We start from the raw sequence: 12,603 nt of genomic DNA, 5'->3' as shown, positions 1-12,603 counted from the left end.
CTTTCTGGTAGTACCCTTTTTGTCTATGCATCTTATGTATGTTGTGGTATGTTTCAGGGTTTTTTACTTTGATATAATTAGAATATAATGTGTAGTGCTATATTCTTATACTTAAAAACTCTTTAATAGCCAGTATTTTTGTGTGTGTGAATATTACTATTATTTCAAGGTGACCTCTGCTTGTTTCCTTTTCTAGAATGATCTTCAGAAGCCATCTGGAAAGCTGTGCCCACTGGGACACACAAATGCCCTCATGTGGTAGCAAATAGTTAGTGCCTGATTATAACATGGCTGTGTGGCCCCAACCACTTGAGTTGCTTCCTTTCAAAGGCCAGTTGTAGGGATCTTCTATAGATTCATAGATTCTAGGACTGGAAGGGACCTCGAGAGGTCATCGAGTCCAGTCCCCTGCCCGCATGGCAGGACCAAATACCGTCTAGACCATCCCTGATAGACATTTATCTAACCTACTCTTAAATATCTCCAGAGATGGAGATTCCACAACCTCCCTAGGCAATTTATTCCAGTGTTTAACAACCCTGACAGTTAGGAACTTTTTCCTAATGTCCAACCTAGACCTCCCTTGCTGCAGTTTAAACCCATTGCTTCTGGTTCTATCCTTAGAGGCTAAGGTGAACAAGTTTTCTCCCTCCTCCTTATGACACCCTTTTAAATACCTGAAAACTGCTATCATGTCCCCTCTCAGTCTTCTCTTTTCCAAACTAAACAAACCCAATTCTTTCAGCCTTCCTTCATAGGTCATGTTCTCAAGACCTTTAATCATTCTTGTTGCTCTTCTCTGGACCCTTTCCAATTTCTCCACATCTTTTTTAAAATGCGGTGCCCAGAACTGGACCCAATACTCCAGCTGAGGCCTAACCAGAGCAGAGTAGAGCGGAAGAATGACTTCTCGTGTCTTGCTCACAACACACCTGTTAATACATCCCAGAATCATGTTTGCTTTTTTTGCAATAGCATCACACTGTTGACTCATATTTAGCTTGTGGTCCACTATAACCCCTAGATCCCTTTCTGCCGTACTCCTTCCTAGACAGTCTCTTCCCATTCTGTATGTATGAAACTGATTTTTCCTTCCTAAGTGGAGCATTTTGCATTTGTCTTTGTTAAACTTCATCCTGTTTACCTCAGCCCATTTCTCCAATTTGTCCAGATCATTTTGAATTATGACCCTGTCCTCCAAAGCAGTTGCAATCCCTCCCAGTTTGGTATCATCCGCAAACTTAATAAGCGTACTTTCTATGCCAATATCTAATTCGTTGATGAAGATATTGAACAGCGCCGGTCCCAAAACAGACCCCTGCGGTACCCCACTCGTTATGCCTTTCCAGCAGGATTGGGAACCATTAATAACAACTCTGAGTACGGTTATCCAGCCAGTTATGCACCCACCTTATAGTAGCCCCATCTAAATTGTATTTGCCTAGTTTATCGATAAGAATATCATGCGAGACTGTATCAAATGCCTTACTAAAGTCTAGGTATACCACATCCACAGCTTCACCCTTATCCACAAGGCTCGTTATCCTATCAAAGAAAGCTATCAGATTGGTTTGACAGATTGGCTATGCCCCGAGCCATTCTGAGAGATTTTGAGCCAAAATGCCATTAATTTCTAGTGTGTTGTATAATTAGCCCCTCCTCCCTGAGGTCCCTCTCCCCCCCTAAAGGGACGAGTCAGTCTGTGACTATGGTGTATATATATATAACTGCTGTTTGTTCTCACTGTGCTTGAGTAGAGGGCCTACACATGTTGAGCCTGCAATCACAGGCTGTGGAAATCCATGCCTTCTTCACTAAAGAGGCTTATAAGTCCAGTCCCTGGATCCAATATCAATTGAGCTGCCTGTTCCTATGAATAGAGATCGCAGGTTACCTTCAGCTTCAAAGCCAGGCAAGTTGAGGATGACCCCTGGCCAAGTTTGTGCCAGATAGAGGTCCAGGGCTCTAGTACCAATGTCTTCTACAGGCAGTAAGGTCTCGTTGGCATCAAGAACATCAGCTCAAAGAAGTGAGCCATCCAGGGCCAATTTTACTGGTGCCAAGGCCAAATTCAGCTTCTAGGGGTCCCTTCATGGGTGGCAGGAATGGCTCAGGTATCTAAAATCCAGCTACAAAGCAGATACCTATTGATGTGTTGGAGCAGGGGATTCCCTTGGGAATGGAGAGATTCATTTCATTGAAGCAAGCCAATGTGAGTACTCCCTTGGTGTCAAGTAAGGTAGTGTCAAAACATGAGGCTGTCAATGCAGAGTCCTCAGGCACCATGAGCTCAGCCTGAAGCAGGTCCTCTTTTCAAGGATGCTTTGGTTTCTCTCTCATCTGCCTTCCACAAAGGCAAGAGAAAGAGAAGTGCTGATGGGCTGTGACAGGATTGGGCCTCACCATCACGGCGCCTCCCTCTGGTTGCTCTGGGAATTAGCTCCGTCCTCTGTGGGGCGCCCTCTGTCAGTGGTGTCCCATCCGTTGTCTGCTCCTGTTGGTGTCTGGACACGCGTTGCTCCCCGCTCGGTGGCATCCTCTTCAGGACAATGCCCTCCAGCAGTGCCCACCGCTCTGGTCTCACCCCCTTCCAGGGGTGTGGTGTTATCAGCAGTCCTCCATCTGCACCTGTTCTAGTGGCCGGCTGCAGCCTCAAAGTCTAGTCCCTTTGTCACAGGGGCCAACCACAGCCTGTATCAGGCCATGCTCCTCCTCAGCCAGATGTAGTACAAGGGGAAGGGGGGGCACCCAGACCCACCCGCTACTCTGGGTCCCGACCCAGGGACCCTCTAGCGGCAGCCTCCCTGCCCTCCTTCTCTCTCTTTTTCAGACTTTGTCCCTGGGCCGCTTCCTCTTCGGCCCTGTGCACCCGCTCGGCCCCTCTATAGCAAGGCCTGCAGCCTGGGGTTTTCCTTGGCTGGAGCTCCCCAGCTCCTTCTGCCCTTCCCCAGCACTGCTTTGTCCAAGGTGCTGGTCTCCTGCTCCAGAGAGACCTTCCCCCATAAAGGTCTGGGACAGACTGCCTGGTCCTCTCCTAGGCAGCCTTTATATAGGGCTTAGCCTAGCCCTGATTGGCTGGCTCTAATCTCAGCCCTGATTGGCTCTCAGTAGGCCCTTCTCTAATTGGCTGCTGGCCTACTCTAGCCCTCTCTCTCATGGCAGCCGCCCCACCACATGGGCCTTCAGTACCAGAGTTCTCAACAGTGTCCCTGAAAAGGATAAGGTCCAGGAACCATAAAACTTAAGTTCCCTGCCATGGCACTACCAGTGCCAATGGCTTCAGCTTTATCAGTGTTCCTGACACTTAAGATTCCTGGTTCCTTTCCTCCATCTGTGTTTTTCAAGGACCTTTATCACCATGATCAAAGTAAATTGTCTTATTCTTGAGTGTGCACTTTTCTGGGGAAGATTGAGCCCAGTCCCATTGGATCTGGACATTGTAGTGGAGTCTTAATCAGGGCCTCCATTCTGTGGATTTTTCAGGTTGGCTGTGAAGCTGACATCTCAAACAGGGAGTGCCTCAACGCCCTCGTAGTCTTGTTCTCTTGGGTTCTAAAAGGAACTCTTTCTCAGTTTCTTCAGCCTCTTGGCTGAAGTCTGAAGTCTTGGCTTTTGGAAGTCTGGATGTCATAAAGGTCAGCGATAAAACCTACTACTTTTCCTTATCCATCTGATTCTCCCAGCACACCTAGGATGTTTGTTTTCCCCACCTCCAGACCAATGCTAGTATTTGCAGCATTATCCTTTCCATTTGTCAGTATTCTAGTCTGCCTGTTTGAGGAAAGGAAGGGGAGGAAGATTTGTAACAACCCCTCTTCTGATCAGCAAGAACGGTTTTGCTACTATTGTATTTAGATGGAATATATGGGCTCAAAGTATCAAAGATGTTAACAAGACCCTGTCATAGTCCATTATTAAACAGTGTTAAATAAGTGTAGTGTATGGTATGCAAAGACCTCAGCCTGCTTAGTACCATGGCAAAGACACCATTAAACATCATTTTAACTGTTTATTAAACATAAAGAAAAGAAGGCAAAACAGTTAAAGTATTTGAAATATAACATTTTAACACATCCATAGTTCCCTTTCCCTTTAGCTGGAGAGAGTTTTTAGAAGGAAAGCCACTCTTGTTTAACAGTATGTTAGATGATATTAACAATGGTAGTAATTGTTCTTATGGGGAAAAGGGAAGAAATTAGTTGAGCTGGACTGAAGCTGGCGTCGCTGCTGCTGTTAAAGTCTGATCCTGTTTCTTGGAAGACAAAACAAAATACACACAAAAGGGGAGAGAAAAGAACAGCAAAGATAGAAAATACAGTTTCTGGTTTTGACTCACTTGTAGCCTCATTGCTGGAGAAGCACAGGCACAGCACATAGTCTTATCAGCCACTCTGAGACTTGGAAAACTTGTACCAGCATTGTGCTGTTTTGGACATTGCTTCCAGTTGCTGCTTCCTGGTCATAGGCTTTCATCAGTCTTGCAAAATATACAGTCTTGGCCACCTAAGCCAGACTCTTATTAGACAGAAGGAAAGAGGAGAGGGTTAGGAAAGAGAAGAAATAAAGTGGGGAAGGAAAAGGACACGTGGTGTGGGGAGAGGATATATGCAAATTCACACATCCCAGGTGGTGGTTGGGATTCAACTGAAGCCAGTAGAAGTGGCAATGACATCTGGGTCCCATTCTATGGGCCAATCTGTTGAAGATATTTCTCAGGATCAGGATGACAAAGGCCTGGGGTCCCAAGAGATGGTTTGAGTAGAGCTATGATAGTGAAGATCTCTCTAGTAGGCCACTTTCCCCCTAAATTCTGTTTTTTTAAGGACCCCAAAAGAGAGTGCTGGGTGGAATAGCTCATCCTTTCATTATTTTTCCGCCAATTAACCCTCGTTTCTGACCCACCAATTTTGGTTCACTGATTTTTGGTCTCTCACTGTCTTGTTTATCAGGTATGATCTTAACACAATTCTTGAATTATATCAGTAGGCCTTTTTGTGTGGACTGATTCAGTCTTTCTGTCTCCATTTTGTACCTTTTCCCATCAAAATTTGTGATTGTAGGTTATTGTGACTTTTTATAAACTTTACTCAATTTTTACAATTGAGCTCACAATTAGGGTAAATTTGAAGGCCCAGTTATCACAATGCTACTTCTTCAACTTTCTCTGAGGATTCAGGCCCTCCATCTCATTCATCACTAGACTATTTAAGACAGTTACAGAAGTTGGTAGGACATAAGACAGAGGCTCTGGCACTGGAAATATCAGCAGTCCATGAAAAGACTCTCATGGCTATTCAACATTCTAGAGCCTAACAGAAAGAAACTCACTTGCCCCATTACTATTAGACTGCTGGACCCTGTTAAGAACATCCTCAATCCCAAGCACAACTGAGAAGGCAGAATAACCTTCCGCAGGTGTCATAGCAAGGCGTCCTGTACTTCCTAACCTACTATACTCCGGACTCATGGGTAGTCTGTTACCAAAGAAAGGGTGAGATGTTCCAACACAGGTCAGACCTTCCTATTAGATAAGCATGGCAAAAAAATTACATTTTGGGAAGGAAAGTGTACTTTCAGTATGGCCAATTATAAAGCCAGGCATCAGTTTCATCTTTGGGAGCAAATGCTCCCCATAAATGACCACCTTCCTGAGGAGCAGAAAAAGTCAGAAAGTGTGCTGGTGATTGAGGAACATGAAGTGACCAAGAACATTCTTTGAGGTGGTTTATGAGGCTTAAGACATTCTGGCTCAGACGTTTCTTTTGGGTAGTACTCCTTGCTTATATCATTGAACCTTTCTCCTAAAGCTCAGGCCTGTACTGAAAATTTGTATTGAGGGTGAGGTGCTTTTTCAGACTCAGGAGAGAATGAAAGACATCAAGTTCACCACAAGATTACTGAAACTCCTTCAGTAATGTCAGATGAGGAGCACCTCAACATTCCTGTTGTGTTATCAAAAATCTTCCTTGCCATCCTTAGCTTTCAGCCTCAACATCAGAAGAGGCAGAGAAATGGAAAATATCTAACAAAGACAGCTGCTTCATATTCTGCTGTTTGTCTTTCTCAGAAAAAAGAATGCAAATTTGATGCATTGGCTGAAAACCCAAAGCCAGTTTTAATTTCTGATTTCTTCTCTTTACCTCTCCGTCTGGTACAAGTGTTTGGGCACTTGTTTGATACATTTTGTTGTGGCTTGGGTGGATTTACTATGGATTCTTGGGTACTCAACATCTTTCAGTTTTGATAGGTGGTCCAATTCCACTCCAAGGTTCCTCACAAAGTAGTATAGGCACCATGCTAAGTAATCATTTTTTTCTCCTTTGTGACACTGCCCCCATGTAATCACATTTAAAGAGTTGTATGCCTGGCCATGCAACTTTTTTGACTTTTAGGGGTGTGCACACTTTCTTTGAGCCCAACATTCTGCTAACTGATGGTATGAACATCTCGTCCCTTATAACTGCCTGTTGACTCTTCTCTACTTCCAGAGGCTTTAGAATTCGAACTCTGTGCAGCAAGAGAAAGGATCAGTGTAGCTCTTTGGAAACAACACATTCAAATTTCAGAGAACAAAAGTTACTTTGATAACCCCTTTTCATCTTAAAACTTCATAGTTTAGACGTTTACTGTGTGTTGTGGATTTTCAGATCATGGCTTGATGAAATATCTTCTTCCTGGGTGCATATAAACTGTTAATTAAAATATCCCCCACTTACCAGACTTGTGCATCCATTTTCAAATGAGTTTGTGGTATTGACACATGAAACCTTGGAGCCATATTGAAGATACTGAGATCTGGGAGTAATTTTGGGGTTTCTCTATTTTAGTGTTTTTAAGGAGATTGCCAAGGACACCCAGATTTTGGGATGGATGATACTTCATTTAGTATAGTAGAAATCTAAATATATATATCATGTATATTGTGACAAGGCAAGGCCAGATGGCTATAGCAGAGTAGTGGGAGACAGATATATTAGCCACAGGCTAAACAAATTCCTGTTACCAGGATAAGCAAATGGCAGGTGCTTCAGGTCAATTAAGACACCTGGGGCCAATTAAGATCTTTCCAGAAGGCAGGGAAGACAGCGGTTGATTGGGACACCTTAAGCCAATCGGGGCTGGCTGAAACTAGTTAAAAGCCTCCCAGTTAGTCAGGTGGGGGTGTGTGTCAGGAACTGTGGGAGGAAGCCGCGCTGTTGGAGAAACTGAGCAGTGCAAACTGTATCAGACACAAGAAAGGAGGCCCTGAGGTAAGGGTGAAGTAGATATTGAGGAGGTGTGGGCTGATGTGGGGAAGTGGCCCAGGGAATTGTACGCATCCTGTTTCCAAAAAGTCAGCTACCATAGCTGCTACTATTAGGGTCCCTGGGCTGGATCCCAGAGTAGAGAGCGGGCCTGGGCTCCCCCTCCCCTCCCCGATTAATCACTGAGGCTGGGAGACAACAGAGATTGTGCGAGGGAGGATAGCTTCTCCTCACCTCCCTTGCTGGCTTATGATGAAAATGGCTCAGTAGGCTGTGACCCTTGCCTCTAGAGAGAGAAGGGCTACGTGAAGGGTCACAGTGAGCCTCTGAGGCTAGTGAAATCTGACAGGAAGCGCGGGACCCACGGAGACAAGGTCAGAGCTTTGTCACAATATGTAGGATCTAGAAACCCCATTATAGACCAATTTTGTTGTTCATGAATCATGTTAATTATAGAACACAGCCAACAATAACCTTAATCTAAAATGCACCATTTTGAGAATTCTAATGAAAGTTAAATAATATTTTAGAATCACAGAAATAAAGAGCTGGAAGGGACCTCAAGAGGTCATGAAGCCCTGCACGGAGACAGGACCAAGTAAACTTAGACCATCCCTGATGGGTGTTTGTCCAACTGGTTCTTAAAAACCTCCAGTAATGGGGATCCCACAACCTACTTTGGAAGTGTATTCCAGAGTTTTACTATCCTTATGGTAGAAAGTTTTTCCTAATATTTAACCTAGAATTCCATTGCAGCAGATTGAACTGATTACTTCTTGTACTACTTTCAATGGACATAGAGAAAAATTCATCACAGTCCTCTTTATAACAGACAAACTTGAAGACCATTATTAGTCTCTTCTCAGTCTTCTTTTCTTAAGACTAAACATGCCCTGTTTTCATAGGTGGGATTTTCTAAACTCTTTATTATATTTGTTGCTCTCCTCTGCACTCTCTCCCATTTGTCCACAGCTTTCCTAAAGTGTGACACCCAGAACTAGACACAGTGCTCGAGCTGAGGCCTCATCATTGCTGAGTAGAGCAGGACAATTACCTCCCATATGACACTCTTGTTAATTACCCCAGAATGATATTAGCTGTTTTTGCAACAGCATCGCACTGTTGACTCGTATTCAATTTCTGATCTACTACAAACCTTGATCTTTTTCAGTAATATTACCACCTAGTCAGTTATTCCACATTTTTAGTTGTGCATCTGATTTTTCCTTCCTAAGTGTAGTACTTTCTTTATTGAATTTTACCTTGTTGTTTTCAGACAAATTTGTCAAGGTCATTTTGAATTCTAATCCTGGCCTCCAAAGTGCTTGCAACTCATCCTAGCTTGGACTCATCCACAGATTTTATAATCATACTCTCCACTCTGTTGTCCCAGTCATTAATGAAAATATTGAACAGTACCTGACCCTACCAGACCCTACTAAATGCACCCTCCCAGTTTGACAGTGAACCATTGATAACTACTCTTTGAGTACAATCAGCTGTGCACCTAGCTTACAGCAATTCCATGTAGATCATATTTCCCTAGTTTGCTTATGAAAGTGTCATGTGGAACAGTGTCAAAAGTCTCATTAAAATAAATATATATTAAGCCTACTGTTTCACCCCATTCACTAGGCCAGTAACCCTGACAAAGAAGGAAATTAGGTTGATTTGGCATGATTATCTTCTAGGTGCTTACAAACTGATTGTTTAATAATTTGTTACAGTATCTTTTCAGGTACTGAAGTTAGGCTGACCAATTATATGGTCTATAATTTCCTGGGTCCTCTTTGTTCTCCGTTAAGACAGATTCTATGTCTGCCCTTCTTCAGTTATCTGGGACCTCACCCGTCCTCCATGAGTTCTCTAAGATAATTGCTAAAGATTCTGAGACTGTTTCAGCAAGTTCCTTAATTACCCAAGGATGAATTTCATCAGACCCTGCTGACTTGAGTATGTCTAATTTATTTAAATATTCTTTAACCTGTTATTCCCCTATTTTCCTTTGCAATATGTTTGTATGGGCATATATATTTCGCAAATCTATACTTCAAAATTCATCAGTGTTAGGGATACATTTCTAATACACTTTGAAAAAGGTATGCAGTGTGGCTCTTCTAGGTGAGCTGCTAGCGATACCTATTATAGTTAAGCAGCAGCTCTCCTGTAGTTAAGCTTGTGAGTCATTTACTGTTTAAGAGATAACTTCTCTAAATTCATTTAAGGTGAGAAATTACTACTTGTAACCAGTTTCTTTAGTATCTTATGCTTAGGTTGCATTTTTGTTTTATTTGCTGGGTAATCTGCTTTGATCTGTTTACCATCTCTTATAATCACTTAAAATCTATATTTTGTAGTTAATAAACTTGTTTTTATTTTGTCTAAAACCCAGTGTGTGGAATTCATAACTGGGGGTGGGAGGGCAGCAAAAAGCTGATGCATATCTCTCTCCACATTGAGGGAGGGAGCAAATTTCATAAGCTTATGCTATACAATTCTCTGTGCAGCGCAAGACAATACAATTTTGGGTCTACCCTTTAAAGTACCGGGCAATTCCTTAGCTGAATCTTCCCATGCAGAGCTAATCTCAGCATCTGTGTGTAAAGCTGCAGCTGCGTCTGTCCCTACCCATATGTGTGCTGGTAAAGTGAAGTCCGAAGCCTGAGGGAGGGCTTGGCTAGCTTGCCTCAGCAATACAGTGTGAAGGCTGGTGGGTCAGGTGGGCTCAGTGGTACCCCAGTTCCAAGTGGCACGTAATATGGGCCTGGGCATTGTAGTGGATCACAGATTGAATATTTGCCAACAATGCAATGCAGTTGCAAAGAAAACTAATTTAATTCTGGTGTGTATTAATAGGACTGTTGTATGTAAGATATAGGAGATAATTATTCCACCCTACTTGGCATTAGTGAGGCCCCAGCTGGAGTACTGAGTCCAGTTTTGGGGCACCACACTTTAAAAAATAATGTGGACAAATTGCAGAGAGTCCAGAGAAGAATAACAAAAATGATAAAAGGTTTAGAAAACCTCACCTGTGAGGAAAGGTTAAAAAAACTGGGCATATTTAGGCTTGAGAAAAAAAGACTGAGGGAGGGACCTGATAAGTCTTCAAATATATTAAGGGGTTTTATAAAGAGGATGATGATCCATGTCCACTGAAAATAGAATAAGAAGTAATGGGTTTAATCTGCAATAAGGGAGATTTAGGTTAGATATTAGGAAAAGCTTTTTAACTATAAGGACAGTTATGTATTGGAATAGATTACCAAGGGAGGTTGTGGAATCCCCATCATTGGAGGTTTTCAAGAACAGGTTAGAGAAAGACCTCTCAGAGATAGTAAGTCCTGTCCCAGCACAGGGGGATGGACTAGATGACTTCTTGAGTTGCCTTGTAGCCCTAACAGATATATATATCTGTTGACATTTGTGTGCATATCACCTAGGAAGTGTTACTAAATTTACTTGTAATATTTAGGCTAACCACTCATCACACATTGTTTGCTGTTCATCTAGTCAAAGCATCAGCTTTTGCTGGTATCAAGCATTAAATTCAGTCTTGCATTGTGAAATTTGAATATCTGTGTCTTGGAGCAGTATTGCGACATTGCATAATTTAGTACATATATCAGTATCTCCTACATAAAAGATCGCAATAAGACTTTTATACCACACAACATATGATCATTGGGCAGAAAAAATAGTGGCCACTTTAGATTGCTTTTTATCACAGTTTTCTCTAATCTATGGTGCCAATTAAGTGATTATTATAACTTGACCATTTCCAGCTGAAATAACTAAAATCTTTATCAGTTACATGAAGGTTAAAAGTTGTTTATTTGGGAATAGAAGAAAATGCTGAACACTGGAACTGAATTTGCATCACATTATTGAGACAAAAATTAGAGTAAAATTTTCATCGAGGAAACAAAATGATTGGGAATAATTGCATAACAATGGGCACAGGAAGTTTATTTGTGGTAACCAAAAAGCAAATGAATCTGTCAGAAGAATAAAACAGAGTAGCAGTGAGTTACAAGTGCTGAAAAGATAATTCAGAGACGTAGAAATTTTGGGCCTGAAGAAAATAACACAAAAGAGTCTTCAAATGAAAATTCTCTGTATTTTAAAGGAAGCTGATTATGGAATCTTAAAAATGATAGAAAGTGTGGAATGTAAGAATGGATGTGCGAAATGTGAACAATTAAGATAACTCTGAGAAAACAAACAGGAATGGAGAAGGCAAAAGTTGAATTAACAAGAGGACAGAATTGTTTAACAACCAGGGAAGTAAGTTTAATTGTCAAAAGAAAAATAAAGGGGCAGTAAGAGTGGAAGAAAAGAGTTCAGAGTGGCTTCAGAAAACAAACAGGGAAAAATCTGCTCACATTACTCAAATTGACCAGGATCAGATCAAAAATGAGAATTGTTAAAGCACTAGTTAAATGTGTCAAGGGGATAGCAAGAAAGATGAAGGGGTATGTGATATTTGGAAAAGTCAGAACAGGGAATAGCACACATGAACAGAATACAGAGACTTCTGTTATATGACACTTGCTGCAGTGCTTCATCAAGGTTAACTTGAGGTGATAAAGAAATTAATCCTGTCAGAAGATAGTACAAGGCACTCAGAATACTTCATATTAGAAAATATGTAATCCAAGTTTTGATTTTGAAATGGAAAGATGTAAAAATGGGGAGGCTGTGGAAAAAATCTCTCTTCCTGGTTAGAACTGAAGCAAGGAGTTGTAAATTTTGTACAGAACACTCTTCAGAGTAATTACTGATAACTTTTTGTTCAGACAACCGAAGTGACTGACATGAAAGTTATCATTTGCAATCCATATAGTAGTTCTTTACAGAGGTTTGACTTTTTTGTCCGTCCCCACGCCCCAAATCTTCTTTAGAAAAATATACATTAAGGCTTGAATTTCCCTGTTAGATCAGCTATTATGAAGGCTTCAACATAGAATTGAAACATGTTTTGATGTGCTATTCTGATTTCTAAGCAGTAAGGAAAGATTTGCACTCCAGGAGTGAAATCCTGGCCCCTTTGAAATCAATGGGATTTTTTCCATTGACTTCAGTGGGGCCAAGATTTTACCCAGGGCTGGTTTTTTCCTTGTTGAGAGATAGATAAATGGATGCAAGCTCAGGATATCTGTTCCTACTCCTGCATGTAGATCCTGTCATTGCTTTGAGCACAAAAGCTAATCAACTGTAAAAACAACAGCAAAACTTACAACTCACAGAACTCCTGAACACAAAGCATCTGTGTTCACGCCTTCAGCTAGCCAACAGTTTCTCTCACCAAACACTGTCTGACCTGCTGTGAGATATGCATGCAATTGTATCTGTGTTA

At 41.8% G+C, this 12,603-nt stretch overlaps 1 protein-coding gene across 1 annotated transcript in view; it reads left to right on the top strand.

Annotated features, from left to right (window-relative positions):
• The window catches only part of TTC29 (tetratricopeptide repeat domain 29), a 204,947-nt gene that overhangs the window by 53,655 nt on the left and 138,689 nt on the right, over positions 1 to 12,603 (top strand). The gene's annotated exons all lie outside the window — the stretch shown is intronic.

Source organism: Trachemys scripta, chromosome 5, assembly GCF_013100865.1.
Source record: "Trachemys scripta elegans isolate TJP31775 chromosome 5, CAS_Tse_1.0, whole genome shotgun sequence".
Taxonomy (NCBI): Eukaryota; Metazoa; Chordata; order Testudines; family Emydidae; genus Trachemys; species Trachemys scripta.
The sequence above is the reverse complement of the archived record's forward strand: the minus strand, read 5'-3'. Positions and strand labels throughout refer to the sequence as shown.